The sequence below is a fragment of the Sturnus vulgaris genome, chromosome 8 (genome assembly GCF_052056855.1).
Source record: "Sturnus vulgaris isolate bStuVul1 chromosome 8, bStuVul1.hap1, whole genome shotgun sequence".
NCBI classification, from domain to species: domain Eukaryota; kingdom Metazoa; phylum Chordata; class Aves; order Passeriformes; family Sturnidae; genus Sturnus; species Sturnus vulgaris.
Window position 1 is genome coordinate 4,264,416 of NC_142250.1, and position 18,950 is coordinate 4,283,365.

General features: G+C 45.9%; 1 protein-coding gene across 2 annotated transcripts in view; it reads left to right on the forward strand.

Moving 5' to 3' along the window:
- Nucleotides 1–18,950, forward strand: part of PRKG1 (protein kinase cGMP-dependent 1) — a 361,647-nt gene that overhangs the window by 136,634 nt on the left and 206,063 nt on the right. The window lies entirely within an intron of this gene.

Consider the following 18,950-nt stretch of genomic DNA (forward strand, 5'->3'; position numbering starts at 1 on the left):
TTGCAGACACGCAGTTCCCACCCTTGTGACTGTGGTGGGAATTTCATCTTTATAAAACTGGGGGGGGAAAAGCCCGGAGGAAGAGCTGTGCAGCTTAGTACACCTGCAGCTCCTCATACCCGTTCTTATGGCTGGGCACTTAGTGCTGTGGTTTATTTAATGTGGTGGTGTTCAGTCAAGAATTCGGTGTTCTTGGAGGTCTTTTCCAACCTTAATAGTGATTCCCTTGGAAACATGAGGCACTGTCATTGTGTGGCTAGCAGTGGAAGGCACAGGGAAAGAAGGGCTCCAATGCAGCCATAGCTCAGTGTCAGTGGTGGTTTAGTGCTTGCACCGGGCAGGGTTCAAACCCAAACCCTACTCCAAATCCTACCCCAAGCTCTATCCCTGGCCCTTTTTCCCCTACTCAGGGCCTCAATCTCACTCATATTTCGTTGCTTTTCTGTCTCAGCAGCCCCTGTTTGTAAATGCTCCCAAACAACAGAACCATTGCAGAGATCAACCTGCAGCCTAAACTTCACTTTTTCCTGCTTATTCCCTGAATAGGGAAGTGTAAAGCCTGTTGGGATCCTTTCCTGAAGAGCAGCTTTTAACCAGAAGCCCCCTCAAACGGCATGAATTCGGCTTTGATTTCCCCCCACCCATCAGCAGTGTTTTCTGTCCTGCAGTGCTGTTGCAGGGCTGTGGTGTAGGATTATCTGGGGGATCAGTGACTCTCTAAGTGCCAGGTGAATGATGGCAAATTGAAGTGTGCCTGAAAAGCCACATTCCAGCTCTGAGCAGGGCTTGGAGAGTGCTGCATTAACCTCTGAGTGGTGGAGGGCAGTCTGGAAAAACAGCTCTCTGTGTAGCCATGTGCTCTTTTCTGGTTGCTGTAATTTCTCTCTGCTCCAGGTAGGCTCTATGAGTTAAAAAACTTGGTTATCCTGGTTACTCATTGATTATCCAAAGAGCTTGGCTCTGGGAGTTAAAGAATTTGGCACTGGTAGCCTTTAAAATGAGAGCTGGGTGTAATTAGACCCATCACACTAGGAGCAGGGGCCATGCCTGAGGCCACAGAAAGGATCCCAAGCTCTCAAATCCATTCCTCTGGCTGTATTTCTCCCAAAGTTTGTCTCGAGTGGAAGCTGCTGTACCTTCCACTACCCCAGGGTGCTCCAAGCTCCATCCAACCTGGCCTTGGACACTTCCAGGGATCCAGGGGCAGCCACAGCTTCTCTGGGCAACCTCCCCACCCTGCCAGGGAAGGATTCATTCCCAGCATTCCCAAATTTCTCTATGTCACTTGCTGTGGGGGCTGTCCTGTGTCCTCTCCTACACTTCTGAGCAAGGAACTCCTTGTCCTTCCCAGATGATGGGGTGGCAGTGCCACATTTGTAGCTGTTCCCATTAAACCTGGCTGGCTGGCTGTCCTTGGATCTGCTGAGTTTGTGTGGACGTGGGACTGACTTTTCCCTGCTCAATTGCCTGGGAAAAGTAAATGTTAAGTGCTCATGCTCAATTAAACTGGGACAACAAACTGTTAGCAGAGTGAATTGAAGTTCTTAAGTCAAATACAAATGCCTGGCTTTGGGCTCTGGGTGGCTTCACGTGTAGGAAAAATCTTCTCTGCCCTGGTGCTGCCTCTGGCCAAAGCTCAAATCCAGAATTCCTGTGTCCCAGTTTCACCCAAAATGTTGCGTTTCAGGTTGGGATGTAAGTCCTGTGACTTCCCAGCAGGACAGTCCCCTACCAGCACACCAACCAGGGTGGGAGAGATGGCCTGGGATAGATCCAACAAGTCCATCCTGCTCTTAAATTTCCCTTCCCAAATCTCCCTGCCCACGAAGTTCCAGCCGTCTGGGACTTGCTGCTTCCATCTGCAGCTTTCCACCCTTTCCCATGGCCTGAGGGAGAATATCCTCAGTGGGGCTGGACAGTGTTTAGCTTCTGCTTGGCCCTGAGCAGATCCATCACCCCCTTTCCATGTGGATCTGTCTCTCCTGAATGTGGAATTTGGGTTCAAGTGGCTCCTCAGCTTCCATGAACTGAATCGAATTGATCCTTTTTGAATTTTTGGTGCCCAAAAGCTGCGATGTCCCCAGAATTCTAGACAGATTTGGGGGTTGTATGTCTCATCCATAAGTTAAATGTCTGGGATGAACCAGGCCAAAAATGAACCAAACCCCCAAAAATGATAGGCAGATTTTGAGGTTGTATGTCTACTCCGTGGGTTAAATCTCTGGGATGAGCCAGGGAGATCAATGAACCCAGAAACCTTGGGAGAAAATGCAGGTTTCTTTTCCAATGCAACAATTCCAGTAGGAAATGGGTTAAATAAAAATCAATGGTAGGTTACAACTCTGCAGTGTTGTTCAGGTGCTCTGAAGAGCTGCTTGTAGAGAGGAATGTGGGGACAAACTGTGAGTAAACAGTGTGTAAATAATGAGTAAATGTGCTCCTCCCTGTCAGCAGCTTTGTGGCAATCCTCAGAAATGATCTGTAATAAATTGCTCTTAATTGGTTCCTAAATGTAAGGAAATCATCAGCCCTCATTTGCTATTTTAAGTCATCAATTAGAAGTGTAACAGTGACCTTGATTCCATAAGCCATAATGCCCTTGGAGTTATATGCTCAACACAAATAAAAGATAGAGAAATCAGGGTGGTCTGGGATGAAATTTGGCTCCTTGGAATGCATTGATGTTAACAAATCTTGGCTGAGCAGCTCCACGATCAAAAGAGGTAAAACAATCTGTGCCTGCTGCTGTGGAAATATTTGTTATTTTCCCCCTCAATGGGGTTCATGTTCCTGATGTTGATCAGGAGTTCGTAGCTCTTGTTCTGCAATGGAGTTTCAATTACTTCCGAATTCTGTTCCTGTCAGTGTGTGTGGGGGAGATAAGAGTCCATGGAAGCGGAGCAGTAAATCCTCCATGACTTCCTCTCCTACTGAAAGGCCCTAGAAAAGAGCAAATACAGGCACTTGTAACAAAATCTGCCAGGTTTCAAATTTTTATGCAAACTTACTTCTGTTAGAAAACCTTCCAGACAACTCCTTGTTTGGCATTTTGCTTCCTCAGCTCTTGCTGTTCTTCCCTGAAGTGGAATTTAAGGGAATTGGATATATCCATGTGTGGCTTTTAATGGATTTAATTGCACAAAGGCAATCGCAGTTGTGGGAACAACAGAGCCACTGGAATCCAAGGAGAGGCCTTTGCACCTTGGTAGGAAATAGGGATGGAACAGGTGCATCAAATTAAGCACATTATGCCTTTATTTCACAACATTCCTGTTTTCCAAATTGCCCAGAAACACAATTATCCAACTAAGGAAAATGTTAACAATGACATTTAATTTGGGTAAGCATATAATGAACTCTTCAGAATTTTGCCCCTCATGCTTTTTAAGCCTTCAAAGAAGAACCTGGAACTGGGAATGTGGAATGGGGGAAAAGGTTTTCAGGTAAAGAGGGGAATTTATTGTGAAGTTATTGTGCCCAGTTACTTGTCTGCAAACTAGGGGTGTTTAGGATATGCCCAGAATTCAGAGTCAGATTTTAAATTCCCAGTTTCCCGAGGCTGCTGTGCTCCACTGGCCATCCCTGCTATTTCCCAGCTCCTCCTGTCTGGTGCTTTGGGAACGTCCAACACTTCGAATGGAAAGCAGAGCAAATGGCAGAGCCTCAGGTGTCCTGAGGGGGAAAGGATCCTTGGAGATTCTCCCATCACTTCTGCCTCTGCAAAGAGGGAAGAGGAGGAAAGAGACAGAAAAATGCTTTTCTTTGTGATTCAAAGTGAACCAAATAATGAAAATGGGCTGGGAGAGCAGGGCGTGTTCACCTGGAGAGGAGAAGGGTCCAGGGAGAGCTCAGAGCCACTGCCAGAGCCTAAAGGGGCTTCAGGAGAGCTGGAGAGAGACTTGGGACAAGGGATGGAGGGACAGAACACAGGAAATGGCTTCCCAGTGCCAGAGGGCAGGGATGGATGGGATATTGGGAAGGAATTGTTCCCTGGGAGGGTGGGCAGGCCCTGACACAGGGTGCCCAGAGCAGCTGTGGCTGCCCCTGGATCCCTGGAAGTGTCCAAGGCCAGGTTGGATGGGGCTTGGAGCAGCCTGGGATAGTGGAAGGTGTCTCTGCCCATGGCAGGGGTGGGAATAGGATGATTTTTAAGATCCCTTCCAACCCAAACCACTTTGGGATTCAGTGAAGATACAAAAGAATATTTGTGCTTCTTTTCCTCCTGTGAACTGCAGTGCTCCATTTATCATCTCCCCTGTGAGCAGCTGTTTGCCTCCTCCTTTGTGATAATCAACATTTCCAGCACTGTTTGGGGATCAATGGACCCCACTCTGGATGCAGCACAGGTAGCCTGAGTATGCTGTTTTATTTTCCCAGCAGAAGAAGGCCCCTGTCTCCATGGATGGATGGATGGATTGCTGGCATTGCTGGCTCCCTGCTGGCTGAGCTCCAGAGTTTCTGGGGCAGCTGAGGGTTCCATGGGCCTTGATCCTGCCAGATCATACCTTGTGACATTCCCCAGCAGGAATAAATTGCTGGATTCCAGCAGCTCTGGCAGTCACTCATCTTTGCCTTCTGGAGCTCTTGGAATTGATGAATCCCTTTCTCCCATCTTACAGTTTCCACAACAAGCTGCTCTGCAGGAGCAGGCAGAGGGAAGAAGAGGGATCTCAGCTCACCCCTTGTTTGTGAGCAACAGGAGGGTGTCACACTGAGGGGGTGTTTGATGGTGGCATTGGTGATGGCAGGGATTTGTTTCTGAGTGGTGACATTGAGAAGTGATCTGTGGCTGCTGAGCTAGGAAAGGGGCTCAGCCTGGAGAAAAGGAGGCCCAGGGGGAACCTTCTGGCTCTGCACAACTCCCTGACAGGAGGGGACAGCCAGGGGGGGTCGGGCTCTGCTGCCAGGGAACAGGGACAGGACAAGGGGAAACGGCCTCAAGCTGTGCCAGGGGAGGCTCAGGTTGGAGAGCAGGAGGAATTTCTCCATGGAAAGGGTGCTCAGGCCTTGGCAGGGGCTGCCCAGGGAGGTTTGGAGTGCCCATCCCTGGAGGTGTCCAAGGAATTCCTTGGACGTGGCACTCAGTGCTCTGGGCTGGGGACAAGGTGGGCATCGGGCACAGCTTGGGCTCCATGGGCTGGGAGGGCTTTTCCAGCCTCAGGGATCCTGGGATTCTGTGGTATTTTACACACCAGCCTGCTCAGACTGGCATCTCTGAGTGTGTTTGTGGCTTTCATGACCTCCTCCTCCTGGGGCATGGTTTAAGCTGGACCATCCATACAGGTGTCTATACTTTATTTTTCTCCTGCTGCTTTTCTTTCCTATTTGAATCTTGCCTTCTCAAGGGTTCCAAAGTAATGTTTTCTCTCCAAATATAAATCTAAATCCAATAGGAAGGCTGGCAAACAAACTGCTGGCAGGAAGTAGGAGGACCATCTTCCCTTTCTTTAAATGTGAAGCCATCGAATGTATGGGGCTGTGCTTTTGGGTTCCAAAAGATGCCTGGAAGTGCCTGTTGAATGGGATTTTTTCCCTCCTCCCAGTGAATGTGGGTAGTTAATGCAAGAAAGCAGCTTGTCTTCTGGATAGGCTGGGCCTAAATCTTTGGTGCTTAATCCCAGACCTTTGGTATATTTTATGACTGTTGTCACAGCCATAATTTGCTGTTCCCAGGCATTCCATGAGGGATGAGAGAGAAGAATCCTGGTGCTTTCTGCCATTGGCAAAGTAGCTGCTGAGCAACACAATGGACACGTCCTCCCTGTGGGACACCAGAGGTTTATGGGATCTGTGCCTTGGGAGCGCGTTCTCCAGGTGATCCTTTCCTTAATCCTGATCTCTGGGATGGATTATCTGCCAAGGAATAATGAACCAGCCTGCAGCCTTGGCGATGTGCCCCTTCCTCAGCAGCAGGTGGGCAGACAGCATCCTTGGGAGAGCTGCTCCAGGCTCAGGTGGATCCTCAGGTAGCTCCTGGCACAGTCAGGTCCTCTGACAAGTGGCATTCAGGCAGGTGGATTGAAAACCTTATTTAGCAGATGCAAATCCCTCCTCAGTCCCTGATGTGCTTGTGTCAAGCATTTCCCCGTGGTGGCTGTGCTGCTCTTGTCACTGGGGAGGGCCAGAGGGGACTGAGGGAGGCTGGAGGAGCAGCTGAGAGCGGGTTTGTTCTGTCAGCCAGCTCTGTCTCCCGTTAATGGCTCAGCAGGACACACTGGCTCGGCTCAGACCTCGCCTTTTCAGCTGGCAGCACAACGAGCTCCCTCCCTGCAGCTCCTCTGGCACCGAGCCTGTCCTTATTGACAGTCAGAAAGTGAGAGCAGGAGCCATCCAGACCTGTATCCTGCTCCAGGCACGGAGTCACTGTCTTGGTTTCCCTGTGGGAACTGTGAAATGTATGATGCACCTCTCCCCATTCAGACTCCATCTGTGTGATGCTGTGGGGGGCAGCAGGAAGAGCATTGGCAGCAGGTCAGGGAGGGATCCTGCCCCTGTGGCCAGCCCTGCAGGCACCTCTGGAGTGCTGTGTCCAGCTCTGGATCCCCAGCACAGCAGGACCAGGGAGCTCCTGGAGCGGGGCCAGCGGAGGCTGCGGCGCTGAGGAAGGGCCTGGAGCATCTCGGTGCCCAGGAAAGGCTGAGGGAGCTGGGGCTGTTCAGGCTGGAGAGGAGCCCCAGCTGAGAGGGGCCCTCAGCCCTGGGTGTCCCTGTGTGCAGGGAGGGCTCCGAGCAGGGCCCAGGCTCTGCTCCGGGGGCCCAGCAATGGCACCAGAGCCACGGGCAGGGACTGAGCCCAGCAATTCCCCCTGCACAGGAGGCACAACTTCTTCCCTGGCCACTGCCCAGCCCTGAACACATTGCCCACAGAGCCTCTGGGCTCTCCTCCCTGCAGGAGAGTTTCTGGTTGGTTACTCTTGCATATAACCTGTTTTTACCCAGCAAAACTTCTCAACTGCAATTGGGGTTTTTTACAATCAAATTTGCCAAGGCCAAAACTTAAGGATGGAGCAACAACTCATCAACTACAGTGCTATTTTTCATTTTCCATTTCCAAAGGGTAAATCATATTGGGGAGGTGACATTCAATCATAAGACCATCACATGGAAAGAGGCTTGCTCATCCAGGGCATGATGAATTGATTTTTGGGGAGGACAGCTTCCTCCCATGGCTGAGTTTGGAGTAGCCTCACAGAATTTCTCTTTGAGAGACTTTACACCTCTTTGATGACAAATACAAAGCAGATTATCATCTCAATTTATGGCTCTGCAGTGTCGTGCAAGGCACAGTTTCACTGTCCTTTAGTGTTCAATAGAATATTATGTGCTTGATATTAAAAACCTGCAGAAATGTCAGGGCAATTCCAGGTTTTAGAAGAAAGGCTGTCACTTGGAGGAGTAAAAAAAAGCTTTATGTAAACTGCACAATGGAAGAGAAGTTAGTATGTCCTCTTGGGAAAGAGTTGGGAGCTGCTTCTTGAAAATACAGGGAAAAGGAGTAAATCACTTCCCTCAGAGGAGAAATCCATGTGAAAGTTCAGTGTTGGGACCCTCTTTGGCTTTTTGACCTCCTCCTCTCATCTCCCTCTGCACTCACAGAGAAAAGACAACAAAGTAGATGAGCTTTGTGGGTGGTTCTGTGCTTCTTTTCAGAAGTTCTCATCCGTAACCTTTCCAGCTCTTTTGTGGATGGCTGTCCTTAAGTGATGTTCCCTTCTGCAGTTCCAGCCTTCAGTCTCCTGTGAACTTTGATTTGTACAATTGTGTGCATCCACCCAGGCCCTGCTGCCGTGTTTGGTAGAGATTAATTAGAGATTGGTTCTTGCAGCTCTCCTGATTTTCACACCCAAAGCACTCTCTGAGCCCTGCTCGTCCTGTCCTTCCTCTTCTCATGCCTTCTAAGGAACGAGTGGTGGAAATTTTGGAAAGTTTAGCAAGGAAAGGAATAAAAAAAGTTTGTGTGTGAGTATTTGCGTCTATGATGGGGACAAATTCCTGCTGGGCAGGGTGATGGAGCCGCTCTCTTATGGGGAAAGGCTGGGAGAGCTGAGGATGTTCACCTAGAGAAGAAAAGGCTGCAGGGAAAACTCAGAGTTCCTTCCAGAGCCTAAAGGGGCTCCAGGAGAGCTCGAGAGGGACTTAGGACAAAGGATGGAGAGAAAGGACACAGGGAATGGCTTCCCACTGACAGAGGGCAGGGCTAGATGGGATATTGGGAAGGAATTCCTGTCTGGGAGGGTGGGCAGGCCCTGGCACAGGGTGCCCAGAGCAGCTGTGGCTGCCCCTGAATCCCTGGCAGTGTCCAAGGCCAGGCTTGGAGCAGCCTGGGATATTGGAAGGTGTCCCTGACCACAGCAGTGGCTTTAAGGTCCCTTCCATCCCAGGACTGTGTTGGATTGTGGATTGATTTTGGGATTCAGTTTCTCAGGTAATGTGAGGAAGCAGCCAGTGTGGGAAGGGAGGAGGCAGGAAGTGTTCCAGCCCTGGGCTGTGGGCATGAAAACAGCTGTTTGCCATGTGAAAATAATTCCAAACAGGCCAAACCTGTTTCCTATCCAAACTCCAAACTCCTACCCTGATTTTGTTGGCCAGGGCACTGGTACTTGATAAGTTTGGCTTTAATCTTTGGCCCTTGCACTTTTGATGTTCCAGGATTACTGGAACTTCCTGGCCTGCTGAGGAAAAGTCTCTTCAGGGCACCTTGTCACACAAAGCCACTGCCTGTGAGCTGAGAAATTGTTTGCATGCAGATGATCAGATCTGGGTGCTTTGTTTTCTGCACACCCAGAGAGAGCAATATCAGATTTTTCCCCTCCTTTTCCACAGTGAAGACCGGTGACAGAGCTCAGAAGCAAATGGGACTTGTCACTCTGTATTCCCTCCATCATCAGAAGCTGATTCCTGCTGCTCTCTCATGTCCCAGACGGTAATAAATCACATTTTCTGAGCCCAGCCAATGTGCTGATTTGCAAACATGAAGTAGCAGCAGCTCATAAGAGAATGCATTTCACATTTGTAGAGAGTAGACATTGCATTAACCTGGAGTGGTGCAAATTGCAGCGGCAGCAAGTAAAATGAAGCTTTGCTACTTGAAAGTTCAGTGTGGACTTGATGTATGCAAAAGTAATTAAAACTCAATTTGTTGTGTTTTCAGAAGAGACTTCAAACACATTTGACAGAGAAATCACGTCCCTTTATATCACAAGGTGTTTCCAATCTTGTCATTTGCCCATTTGTCAGCTTGGATTTGGAATGAGAGCTCGTACTTCCAGTTTCTTGCTCAGGCACTGATCACCCAGGAAGTCTATAAGAATAAATAATTGTTCCTACCTGCATTTTCCAAGTGTATACTCCATAAGATTGTAATAAATGGGTCCAAACTTCCTCACAGCCCACTGTCTTTTGTTTGAACAAATCAAAGAGCTATGCTGATTTCCATCCTTGGGGATATCTATTCCCAAAAATGCCACTTCCCCCTGCACCAGGGTTTCGTTTCTGAAGTGTCTTTGAAATCCTCAGCCGCCTCCTGGGCTGATCCATCCCTGGCAGCACAGGGCAGGCTTTGCTGGTGTGTGTTTTACACACTGCTGTGGGGTCAGCAGTATTGGGCTTTCCAGAGAAGAGCAAAAATGAAAAGCAGCTCTGGTGAAATCAAGATTTGAAGGAGGGTTTTTTTGTGCTCACAGCTGGCCTGGCCCTGAGGCAGAAATGAGATGGTCTTTAAGGTCCCTTCCCGTTCAAATCATTCTGGGATTCTCTGATTTAGTGTGGTTTAAGCCCTGGTTTCTTGCCTCAGAGCTGCCACCCTGATTCTCAGCTGATGGCATTTGATTATCTGAACAAACAGCTCCTGGATGATAAATTCTCCTTTTCTCTCTCTCTCAGAATCAAGACTTGATTTTATGTATTTGGTTTCTCTCCCTTTCTTTCTGTTTTTTATTCTTCAAATCAAATAACCTCCTGCAGTTCATAGCACAGCTATTTTTTTCCAAATTACTGATTCCCCAGTGTTGTCCTAACCACTTCCACCATTCCCTTTCTCTGCTGTCTGGACTGAAGTTTTCCCTACGTGGCCTCCAGGAAAACTCAGCTCTGTATTTTAGCAAAGGCAAGGCAGAACAATTCTGTTTAATCCAACTTGTCTTCCATACTTTCCCTGTTTCCCAGTGAACTCTGGATTTTTGGAGTTCTGTGGAAGGAAACAGCCCTTGAAAAGCTCTAGGAAACACCACAGAGTCATTTGTAGCACAGAGAGGGAATTGGGGCAATAAAGGAGCAGAATCTTTTAAAGCAGTGAAATCATTAGGTGGAACCTGAACCCTCCAGGCATGTGAGGGTCTCCACGGAATCCCCTCTTTGTTTACTGCTGACACTTTTCTCATATTCCTGCTCCTCTTCTTGACTGTTCTGGATGCTTTATGATACACTTGGCATTTTAAAATAAAATTTGGGTTGAGCTGCTGATGTTACTTTCCCATCTCTTCCTAGAAGAAAACAGCTCTGAACTGTCCTTCCTTTCCTCACAGGATGCTTTGGAGGTCTTAAATCAGAGTTAGGTGCAAAGTGGACTAAATATTGGGGTGAAATAAGGAAATCACAGGCATCCATCTCCCTGGGAGGTTGCAGGATAAAATGGGAAGGGGAGCAGTTCCTGAGGGCCCTGCCTGCCCCTTTCTTTCCCAGTGGAGAAGCTTAAATAGGGTTGTTCACTGTTCTGTGAAGATAGCTGGGAATCTGAGCAGAGCTCCTCTTGGAAGAGAATTATTTTTGTTAAATGAGAAAGGATTTGTTTTCTGAAGAAATTGTTCCCTTACTGCCTTCAGGGGAGAAAAAGCAGAGTGAAATTCTGAAGTGCCTGTTCTGTCAGGAACACTTTGGTGTCAGGAACCTGTGAAGTTTTATTGACCAGCTATTCCAAACCCCTCGTGCCTGGACAAGGAATGAAAGCACCAAAGTGCTGCTGCTTCTGTGTCACTCGGAGCTGAGCTCATTGCACGTGTCAGGTGAAAACATTGATTTAGTGAGCATCTTCTCCTGCTGCATCTGAGTCACTCCAGTGAGAGCTCTGCCTGCCCAGCCTTCCCTGCCAGCCCCTTCAGCCTCATCCCAGGCGTTTATTTACCAGGAAAATGTGGAAAACAGGGGAGAGAGGAACTGTGCTGTGAGAGCATGAGCCCTGGAATGGTAAATGTGGATTTGCAGTCACTTGGCACTCGGAGCAGTGTGAGAGGAAGGGTTGGGCTCCTTGGTCAAACACTGTGGGCTGGAAAGACCAGGTAAATCCTAATCCCCAGGTGTCTCTCAGGTGGATTTACCAATCTCCTCATGTTATTTACCACAGGAAGGAGTTGTGAGCACGTGCAACATCACTTAAGAATGAAGTGCCCTTAAAAAGTATTATGACATTGAAGCATTTGGCTAAAACTGGGCTAAATAACCCCCTCCACACACAATCATTGTGGTGTGGCTTGAAGGAGGGAGAGACTTTCCTGGTTATGGCAGCACCTCTCCTCCTTCAAGGAGGAGGGAGAGGCTGGAAGAGCAATTCAGGATTTGCCTTGAGGAGTTTTTTGTAGGATTTCCTTGCAGAGCTGTCGGGGTTAGGCACTGAGCTGAGGAATCTCTTCCAGGAAGATTGATGTGTGGGTATGCACCTGCAGAACAGTGTCAAATATTATGGGTGTGTAAATTTTAATCAATATTCATCTTTTATTTCTGTGAGTTACAGCTTCTCTAGGAAGTGTCTGTCTCAGGGTTTTTAAATATATCTGTTCTTTTATCGCTGCCTTTCAAGCACGTGATTATTCTGGGTGAAAAAGGAAAGAAGGGGATGAGTTTGTGCTGTTTTAAAGGATCTCAGCCTCTGGGTTTGGTCTGTTATTTCTGATATATGAGACTGCAGTCACTACATGTCCCAATATCACTTATCAGTTACATATCAAAAGTGATTTTCAGTTTAGTTGAAGGATAAATTAAAACAGACTCCTGAATTCATCTGTTTTATTTGTTTACAGTTTCAACTTTTGTTTTTGGTTGGATTTTTTTTTGGTTAACATTTTGGCATAGAATCATTGAGGTTAGAAAAGCCCTCCAAGATCGAGTCCAGCACTCGATCCCAGCACTGCCAAGGCACCTCTAATCCATGTCCCCAGATGCTACAGCCCCATGGCTTTTCAACACTTCCAGGGATGGTGATTCCACCTCTTCCAGCAGCCATTTCCAATCCCTGACCACTCTTCCTGTGAAGAAATATTTCCCAAAATCCAATTTAAACCTTCCTTGGGGCAACTTAAAGCTGTTTTCTCTTGTGCTGAAATTCTTCTGAACTATTTTGAAAAGCCAGGAAATGAAAGTGAGAGCTCTGAAAAGCAAGGGAGGACGTTTGCAACTAGGAAATAAATTTGGATGGCAGGATCTAACAGCTGTTTGAGGCCGGTGAGCAAAATATGTCTTTTCTCAGTGTATTCCACTGGGAACATCTCAGTGTTTTAAGGGGCATAATTTTAACCAAATGTCTTAGGAGACATTTCTGTGAAAATGAAATAAATCAGGGTTTTGCTCACAAAAGGCTTTGAGTACCAAAAAAGGGTCAGTTTGCACTCCTGGAATTGTAGCTATAATTCCAGGTTAAGAGGTGCTGAACCAAAATTTGGGACAAACACTGCAGCTCGGCAGGGCAGGCTGTGTGCTTGGGGGGGAAAAACCCAGTTTGCATTTGGGTTTGTTTGCTTTTGAGATTGAAACTTGTTATTTTTCAAAGTAAGAGTGATACAAATTAGACAGGAGTGCCCTGAAGGGTATTTGAGCTTTTCAGTATTTTATCCAGGGTAAATAAGATACTCATCCCTTCTCTGTGATCACTTTTTGATCACATCTGGCCTTCAGAAGGGCTGGGATAAGGGAGTGTGTGTGAGGATAAATTGTCAGCATCTCCCACTCTCTGCAGATCTTCTTGAGTTTCAGCATAACTCCCTGAGCTCCTCAAAAATCAAACTGAGCAAACCACGCCTTCTGTTGCTTTCCCCAAGGATCCCAGACTTCACTCTCCTTCCTTTTTTCAGCCTCCTGATGGATGAGTCAGGCAGAGCTGCTCATTTTCTGGGAGCTGTCCAGCTGAGGGGGAGAGTGTGGGATCAGTGCTCATTCTGGGGTGACACAGCCCTGTTTGTGCCTTCGTGATGAAGGAAATCTTACATCAGACAAAATGCCTGAGAGTCACACAAGAATCAAGGTTGTGCTGGAGTTCTGGAGGTCACCTCTCCATAACCCTGAGCAGGGATTTGTATTGCAGTTGGAAAGATCTTGGAAAACCAAGATAAATATATGTCTGTGTGTATATTTTTCAATGTTTTATATGGTTTTTGAGGATGTGCATCTCACTTTGACAGTGGGTCCACCTGTAACAAAAAATAATAATAATAATAATCTTAATAGAAAAAAAAATCCAAACTAGTTTTGTATTCTCCCAGAGAGGAGGTACCTGGAAAGACCCATTTATTTTGCATTGGCTGCAGAGTTTTCTTGTGTAGGTCACAGGAGCAGATAGTTGGGAGTGCCCATCCCTGTGCAGGCAGAGTTTTCTTGGTGATGAGATGGGAATCGGGCACAGCTTGGATGAAAGATCCTGGAGGGTTTTTTCCAACCCCAGTAACTCTGGGATCTCCACAGGCTGCCACACTCCAGCTCTCAGTGCTCTGTGCCTTCCTCTCATCTGGTTTTTAGTCCCTACCTTTAAAGCCCAGGGGAAGTTTCTTTATCCTTTTTTCAGCTGCTCTCAGTTCTCCCAGCCCCTCTCTGCCCCCGGGCTGCTGTTACAGATTTCGGCAACCACCTCCTTTCTTTCCATTCCCTGCTTTTCAAAACGCTCCTGCATCCAGGGTGGAAACTGGGATGGAGCTCTGCTCTTATCTCCAGTAATCCTTTCTCTGGAGTGTGCCTTGATTTAAATCCAAGAGGTGTTACTGAAGTCATTGCTTCAGGCTGCAGACATGGTACACGTTGATTCATGGCTTCAAGCCCAGTTTCAAAACTATTTCTTAAAAGCCAGTGTTAAAAAGCAGTTTTAGGATGTCATTTTTTGGTAGCAGGTCCCTGTCAGGGAGGTGGGGCCAGCTCGGTAAATACTTTCTGGTTTTTTGGGGCACCTGAGCACTGGTTTGTGCTAGTGTCAGACTCTCCTAAATAAATTTTAGCACTGTAAATCCCTTCCCAGCAAGAGGATTTCCAGGGTGTGGTTTTGGGGAGACTGTCCCAGTGACTGCCCCAGTTCCATCACATTGGGACTGCCTCCCCCAGAGCATTTGAGAGGAGGTAAAATTAGTTTGTTCAACTCCAAATGCATTTCCTCAAGGGACTCGTAGTGTCACCAGTGACAGGTGGAGGTTTGAGAGTCAGAATTCAGGTCGTGCTTCATTTACCTTCCTCTTGGGTTTTATCCAACAAGGGTAAAGCTCACTGGAAGGTTTTTGGGAATGGAATACGGATGAGGCTCTGCAGCATCATCAGTCTCCAGGCTGACCAGCTGCCCTCTGTTCAGTTCCTTTTCATTTGCACAACTCTAAAAGATTGAGCTTTAAAATCCTGTTGCAGGTGCCAGCAGAAAATAAAATAAGCCTGGGAAATGATATCAGAATTTATTTGGCTTTTCCCAGGGAGATATCTGAGGAAAAATGCTGTTGTCTCTATATTCAAAGCACTTTTGAAAGAATTTGCAGTGGGAAAACGACTTGGAATTTGGCAAAATATGCATTATTTATTTTTTCCTCACTGATATTGTAGTTATTCTGTCAGAACTTTCCTGAGTTTGGGTAAGGGAGAAACCCATCGGGGCTTACATTTCCCACATGCACAGGGGCTGGTCACTGTGTTGAAGGGTAATTTGTGCTTCATCTCAGGTGCCATTTTTGAAATATATTCAGCCTTATTCAGGAAAATCTGCAGATCCAAAGCAATATTTCCTAAAGAAAACTTTCTGCAAACAATCATTCTCAGTTTTCAGAGCAGAGCTTGAATAGCATCCAACAAATCAAGCTGCAGTCCAAGTGTGAAACAGGCACAGATGAAATCAAATATTGAATAGTCATTCATGAATCCTGCACTGAATTGAGGGAATCCTCCTCCCACCCCTCCTGGCATTTTTGGAGTTGTGGGATGAAATTTATATCCTAGGAATACATGAGCTTGTGCTGAACCCTGCTTTTTTACATTCCTCATCTTTCACTAGAAGCGTTTGTATTTTTCAACCAGGCATGAGAATGTGATGAATAATTAGTGCCTTCATGGGAGAACCAGGCTTGTTTTTTTCGCCCTAAGGGTCCAGGACTTGAAGAGGGCCCAGTGATGTGAATAATACAAAATCCATTGCTCTTATACCTGTTCCAAAGGCACTGCTGGGATAGACAACTGAAAATAAGGAATTAGTATTATGAAACAAACTGAAAATAAGAAATAAGACACCCTCTGGGTGTCTCCTAGGTATGGAGAAATGCAAAGTAGAAATGTCCCTGGCTCATTCCTGCTGTTAAAGCCTTTGCTGGACAACAGAAGAAACTCTCTTATTGTACAGAAATCCACTTGGGGTTCTCACATACCTTCATGGATATTCTTGCAACTTTAAAATTCAGATTTGTTTGGATTTGGGAGTCATGGGAGAATTTGGCTTGAAGCAGCGAGTGACCTTTCCCCCGTGCTGTGAGGAAAAAGGGAGAGCTGATAATGCATTGTAAAAATTTAGTCTATTATATAAATTACACACAGGCTGACAAGTTCCTCAGGTCAACTTAAATCTGTTTTCTTCTGTGCTCAGAAAGAGAAAACGACTATTTAATTATTGGGAGAAAAAATGATCCTGCTGATTGAGAGAGTCACATGAGTGCAATTTACTTTATCCTTCCATTCATTTGAGGGATGTGGATGCAGATCAGCCAGAGATGTTATTTCATGTTTAATTGGGTGTATTCAGAGTGACAAAAACCCCAATGTCCCCATCAAAACAAAACCTCTGTGCTTTGCTAGTGGCGTTGTAGGGGACAAAATTGATCCTGCTTTGTTCTTACATGCTTCATTCATCTGTATTTTTCCTCTTCTGTGGTTAAAATGATCCGTGTTTAACTTGGCATCCTGGGAGGTTATTCAGGAATTTACCAGAGCACAGGCCCTGGCACAGCTTCACCATCCCTGGAAGTGTCCAAGGCCAGGTTTTGGATCACCGTGGGATAGTGGGAGGTGTCCCTGCCCGTTTCAGGGCGGGCACTGGATGAGCTTTAAGGTCCCTTCCAAACCATTCTATGGTTTGCCATGTATAGATGATTTTCCAGGAACTATTTCCAGGATTCCTGAAATTGGGATGGAGATGCACCAGTGGTAATTCAGTGTCAGCCTAGTTTAAGAAGGCTGTGACAAAAAATTCCCATAAATTTTGGCTTTAGTTTCAATATTGTGAATATTCCTCATTCTGATGTGTAACACGAGGGGAAGATTCCCAGTGGCTGGGGCACCTGAATAATCCCTGAATAATGCCATGAAGAATGCAGACCATTATCACTTTGTGTTTCCAGACAAACACCAGTGTTAGCACATCTTCATCGGACCAGCTCTGAAGTCAAGCAGCTACTTAGCAATTAAAACTTTAATTGCTCCACAATTAAATTTGCAACTGCAATGTAATTAGCACGCAGAGTTTAATTTGGTAAAGTGAGGCTCTGGCTGAGAGGCCCAAGGCTCAGGGATGTGTGCTGGGGACCAGGGCAGCAAGGGAAAGCTTGGAAATCCCTCTTGGATTTCATGGAACATCCCCAAGGATCGTTGATGTCCAACTCCTAGGACTAGTTTTTCATGAGAAAAGATTAATTTAATGAAGGTTTAGTGAACCTCCCAGAAATCTTGCAAAGCAACGGGGTGAGGTGAGGCTCTGGCACAGGTTGCCCAAAGCAGCTGTGGCTGCCCCTGGATCCCTGGAAGTGTCCAAGGATAAAGAACCAAATAACTGAGACTTGGGGGTCTGCAGAACCCAAAATATTTTGAGTTCTGCATGGTTCAAGGGATTTTTGGAGGTATTTCTGTTGGGAGCAGGCTGGTAGCTTGTGGAGACATCGATCTCTTTTATTGACCCTTAACTGTGGTCACCTTCTTATGTTCATCCTGGTAAGGGAATGGCTGGAGCCCTTGGAACTGGGGAACTGAAGACACTGAGATATTTATTCTATGCTCTTTTTGAAAAACCATATGCATTGCTCATTGTTATGGAATGGCCTCTTACAGCCGACAGGAAAGTGTATTTTTTTGTATGCCAGCTAAAGCTCCCCCAAATCAGCTCAAGCTGTAAATTAAATATAATGTTGAATTCAATAATGCTCAATATTTAGACTGAAATGCAATATTTTCTGATTCTCCTGCCCAGAGAGAAGCATCTCTTGCATTATTTAGTGTTTTTGCCTGATGGAGATGCCAAGGCAAGCTGCAGATGTATCTCCATTAATTGATCAATATTGTGTTGTATTTCATTTGGTTCCTTTATCTGGTTGATACAGCAGAACGATTTGTTTGCTCCATGGAAAGCTGCACTGTATAGGCTGCCAGGTAGGAAAAGAAAATGGGAAAAATCCTACAGCAATCCTTTGACCTTTTAATTCTATGAGAGGTGAATTTTGCTCATGGTCTGGGCATCTTACAGTGAGGTGTTTAATGTTCCAGATTGCTGAGTTACATAGCAGGAGAATGGGAAGCTTTCTCCAGGACAATAAATTATAATTAAAGAGCACATTAATTACTAAACCACAGAACATGGTTTTATGTAGTCTTGTAAATACCTGCAATATTGTGCTGGGAAATCTTCTCGATACTTTTAAAAGAAGTATTTTAATTTCATCAGCAATATGTTTCTTGTGTCCCCAACACTTGGGAATAATGTGATCCTGTCTGTGCATTACTGCTCAGAATTGTCCATCTTTCTTTGGAATCCATGAGCCAAAAGTTAGGTAAAATCATTCCCTTTGCAGGTTTTTGTTGTAGAGCTTTATCTGTCAGAGCTTTTTGCAGAAAAAGCTGCTGAAACTCAATTTTATTAAACAAAAAATTCTTCAAAATTATTTAGGAATCTCTGAAGTGTGTGAGGCCCCATTAAAGGTCGATATTGCTTATTCTTGAGATAAATACCTATTTTTGTGCTTCTTGTTAGATTGATACTTAATATGAAGAAATGAATCAATAACTTTTATGACTATAAAAATAGTCATAAAAATTAACCTGTACTGAAGATACTTGAATCCCCCCAACCCTGCTTTTATATTACAGAAAACACTGCTGCCATTTTACACTCCCACAGCCCAGGTAACATTTAGGTCATCATATTTACCAAAAAGCCACTTTCAACTTGATAAATATTCATCTTTTCCAACCTAAACAAGTCTGTGTTTCAGTTCACTGATTGTATTCCATGATCCCTGAAGCTGTTTCCCCGTTTGGGGTGTCAGGGGAGGGTTCAAAACCTTTGCTCTTTTTCCCCACCCTTTTTTTTTTTGGCAGGAATAACCCTGTGGCCCCCTCACACCTGTCCCCTCTTCTTTCACTTCTCCTGGCTCTTCTTTTTCAAATCTTGCTTTTCAAACCTTCCAATATTTAAAAGATTGGTCAGTTCCAACATCCCAGGTTGGTCCTGAGCTCCTTTCTTTCCATCCAACCAGGGATTTTAACCCATCCTCTCACATCCCTTCCAGCATGGTGAAGGTTAGCCGATAAAGCAGATTTCCCCTCATAAAATGAGATATTCAGAAAGGCACGGGGTGGAGAGACGAGAATTAAATAATAGCCACGGGTCAGAGTAATTTTCTTTTCAATGGTAGTTCTGTTATTCATGGATGAGTGCTCTCAGGGATTAGTTTCTCAGGGAAAATGAGCAAAATTACACTGCCGTTTTCATGTGTGGTGTTAAAGACCTAAATCTGTTCCTTTTTGAAC